Raw genomic sequence first — 4291 nt, 5'->3', positions numbered from 1 at the left:
CTGCATTTTAGTGGTGTCTAAATTACAGCTCTGAGGAAATTTTGAGTGCTTGTCCTGTAATTTTTTTCCCTTCACTGTTGCTCTGTTTTTGCTCATACCCCATTTTTCAGGCATTGCTTTGCACACCCTGCCATTTCTCACAGAAATTACTACGCAAAGAAAAGTAATTTGGTTGTCTCTGAGATTCATGAAAAAGCCATTTGTGCTGCTTACTCAAAAATAAGGATTAGACAAAAAGGTCATTTACTGATGCAGTCAGTCTGTATGTGTGCTTTTTGTGAATCTGCCTGCATTTATTTATGTGGGGGTTTTTGTTGTCTTTTTTCCTCAAACGTCTAAGAGTGAGCGTCTGTTCATGTGCAGATTCGTCTGTGCACCTGTCGGGTGCATGTGACTGATGAAGCGTAACCTTTTAATGTGTTTACACATTGACATTTCCCAAGATCTGTCGTGTTCCTCAGAGAAACTAAAACCCTTGACATTCTTTAGGCTCACATTTCCTTGAGCTGCTGGCTCCGTCGACTCTCATACCAGGCTTCAACATCATAATTACATCAGCTTCACTCCATCATCTGCCCCCTGTCAAATACAAATGAATGTTTTTGCTTTAAAAACATGTTCCACCCACGATCTGAGCGCAGTCCAGGACTGTATCATGGACATCTTTTACACACGTGACCTCTTAAAGATTTCTAAGGTTACAGAGGCTTTGTGTGTGTATATATACACAGCATATCTGTCGTATATTAGGGCTGCCACAAACGATTATTTTGATAGTCGACTAGTCACCGATTATTTTTGCGATTAGTCGACTAATCAGATCATCATCCATTGGACGTAAAACTACAGCTTATTGCACCAGCAGCATCTGCTCTTATATAACTATCATTAGCTTACAGCTTTAAGTGTTTAAGGTATGTGCTAACTAAAAATAAAGACAAGATGATAGTTTATTAAATTTTAATGAAATTTGCAGATTGTTTCGGTAAAGTTTAATAAACTCCTTGCTATCTAAAATATAACAGGACACCGGAGTATATTCTGGAGCATCTCACACTTCTGATAATCAGCTGTCTGCTTGACGTTTATTCAGCTGTGTAAAAACTATAACTTTAATCTCAGACAAACTGATTTACTCAGGAACAAATAAAATACTAAAAAAAAAAAGCCAAACAATAACATTTTAAGTTATCTAAGTGACTCATATATATTTAACCTGAGTAGCGAAAGACGGCGGTGGGTTTGAAAACGATTTGCGGGGAGTCCGGTGTTCTCACGGCTCTAGTTAGCCTTGCCCCCGGCTCGCTAACGACCTAGTGGGTAACAGATGTCTCCGAAAACGTCGGAGCGCTTTTGAAAATATGTGGTGTCCTGATAAACTGAGCAGATATTTGAGGTTTAAACAGCTACATTCTCGCCTGAAAATATGTTAAACGTTTATTTTGTGACCCAGAAAGAATAATAAGAGTAACATTAAAACTAACTAGCTGCCGCCATTGTTGGAAACTGCGCTGGGCCACACTATGAATTCTGGGACACAGCTGCTTCTTCTTCTTCTTCTTCGGGGTTTAACGGTAGCTGGCATCCTTGTACATGCAATGTTGCCATCTTCTGTTTCAGTCCGTTATTACACTCTTAAATCCTGCCACTTATTCCTGCGTCTTTTGTGATCTTACAAAGCTTCAAACGACGCGTCGACTATTAAATCAGTCGTCGACGATTTTGATAGTCGACGTAATCGTGACTAGTCGAAAAATCGTGGCAGCCCTATCGTATATTAAAGTTTATTTTCATTTTGTACTTAACTCTGTTACTTTAAGTTTAATTTATTAACTATTTAATTATTTTATATGAATATAAATGTTCTATAAATATATTTTAAGTGGCTCCATGGTGTAGTCCTTAACCAGCGGTTAACCAGACTTGTTCACCTCACACATCCCTAGTTTGGAACTGGGAGGGCACACAAACCCACCCTAGGAAGGTCATATGCTAGCATTTCTACACTCTAAGAAATGACACACTGATGTTGGTAGCATTATGTAAATGCTTCATGTTAAAACTAATGCCACCAATTGATTTTTAACTTTAAACACAAGTATGTTGTTTTGAATTTAATTAACAACATAATATTTCAATACAACAAAATGCAGTAAATTAAATCCAATGTAAAAAGTTCATTTAAAATGAAGAGCACTTTAATTTAAAGAGGATTGTCCTAATAGGCTCTCCGTACTTCTGAGTTTGCACATGTGCAGTGTGGAAGTTTGATCATCCGCCATTTTCAACTGAGACTTGCATATGCTTAGCATCCTGGATAGAATCCATCGCCATCTGAGGATTATTTGGTAAGTTCAACAATTTAAGGATGACAAATTTGATTAATGTATACTAACTGATACACATCTGACACTTTCGGGAATACTTTTGCATTTTTTTTAAACAAATGATGCCTGGCAAATTTTTTAACACTCTAGCTTGTATACCTCTCTCACATGTTAGAAGTATGAAAACATTTAACAAATATTGTTGAACCTGCTTCGGTGTAATTTTCCAAAATCTTTTGCGATTCTTGTTAAGATGAGACTTGCCTACTAAGACCGACAGTTTTAAAATTACTCCCAACATCTACCGCACCTGCTCCCTGACATCAGTAATGACCACTGGGAGCGCCAGCGATCCTGTAGTTTGAAGAATGAAATGAATGTGTAGTGTATTTTAGAAATGTGCATCAATTAAGTTGCTACATTGTTTGAAAGAATTCGACTCCATGTTGATTTCTGGTTTAGTGTCAGAAATCTTCACTGAAGAAGCTTCACTTTTCTTTCCAAGCTCCTTAGACTACGATGACCTGGGGATGACTGTGAACCTTCACAGACTTATTGTTATCCACAAAATGTCATGATAGGATTTTAAGTCCATATTGCCCAGTTCTAATCTTCTATTTAATTTTAATATTTTTAGGGGCACAATTATTAAATATATTGTTGAACAATCTAGAATTGATTAAAGCAAAAATGAAAGCTTTCACGTAATGTCAAAATTGAAAAGCTTCGATTTTTGGGTTCATATATTTGTTAATCTGACACAGAGGAGTCAGTGCCTTACCAATCATGAACCTCACTGCACATCACTGATGTGAGTTATGAAACATTGCTTAATCACATATCTGCTATGTGTTAATATTTTTGACTTTGTTTTGTAAAGAGGTTGAAAGGAACCAAAATAGGAAACTTCTCTCATATTGAGTTCTTATCTCCACCAGAATCCCAGCGTTGATGTTTGACAGGAATGCATTCTGAAAGCTGTCTGTGTCTACTTAAATGAAAAGCCAGACGACCTGTTCAAGGAATTCTTGGTAAGTTAAAAAAGGAAAACGATCAGTTATTTTCCTTTTTTAAATTTGGGATTGGAAATGGAAGGTGGACTTACTTGTCCATATGTATATGTACGCAATTAACTTATCTTTTTTTAATTTTTATTTAAAGGATGTGGATCTTGGTGCAAGCAGAGAAACAGAGCAGCTGACTTTGGGAGTCTATGTTGTCAGACATGAGAGCAAACTCTGCAGATACACCTGAGGACATTGGTGTCATCATAGAAGGATGCACTGTGCTGCAAGCTCTTAGTGATGTGGCAAAGGGTTGTGCCCTCCTGCTTGGACTAATCTATAGTCTAAATCTGAGCTACCCAAAGCACCTGAAATACACATTTGAATTTCTTCAGAAGGTGCTGATGGAGTTGGATGGGAACATCCTATCCATGAAGGTGCAGGTTCTGAAAAACAAACTGCTTGAGTGAAACAGCCTGCAGTGAACTATAGAGGACACTGAACTTTAAGGTTCTCGAACCCTTCTCCTTGCACTTCATAAACTGTTCAGTTTGAATTGCCACAAGAACTTCTGCAAGGCCTTTCACTTTTCTGCGTTCTTTGTTCTTGAACCTTTACCAACATCCAACTACACTGAAAAAGACTGCTCCTAACTTTGGACTTCAGTTTAAGTTTTGAAGCAAAGGTTATTTTTCTAAATATGGACAAAAATGACACAAAAGTAATTTCTACCTGCTGTTTGCAGGGCTGTATTGTGGGCTTTTCATTGTAGCCCAATCAAGTTTAAATTAAGTCATGTTAATGTTAAAAATGTTGGAATCACAACACTTTCCAGTTTTAATCATTTCAGTTTAACATGACATTCTGTATCTTGTCTTCCTGCACCTAAAATGCACTTGAATATATGTAAAGATTGTTTGGGGGAAAAGATCTAGAAGCATTTGAATTGCTCAAAGTGTG

The 4291-nt window shown here is 37.2% G+C and overlaps 1 long non-coding RNA gene across 1 annotated transcript; it reads left to right on the top strand.

The window, feature by feature from the left end:
* The first annotated feature begins 2226 nt into the window (after positions 1-2226).
* On the top strand, positions 2227-3954 carry LOC146647863 (uncharacterized). The gene is made up of 3 exons (XR_014908564.1): positions 2227-2348; positions 3266-3358; positions 3489-3954. It is a non-coding gene; the product is annotated as an uncharacterized LOC146647863 (long non-coding RNA).
* The last annotated feature ends 337 nt before the right edge of the window (positions 3955-4291 follow it).

This window comes from Rhamphochromis longiceps, linkage group LG18 (genome assembly GCF_057381845.1).
Source record: "Rhamphochromis longiceps isolate RC_006_pf linkage group LG18, R_longiceps_female_GT1.1, whole genome shotgun sequence".
Classification (NCBI taxonomy): Eukaryota; Metazoa; Chordata; class Actinopteri; order Cichliformes; family Cichlidae; genus Rhamphochromis; species Rhamphochromis longiceps.
Note: the sequence above shows the minus strand (reverse complement) of the source record. Positions and strands in the feature narration are given on the sequence as shown.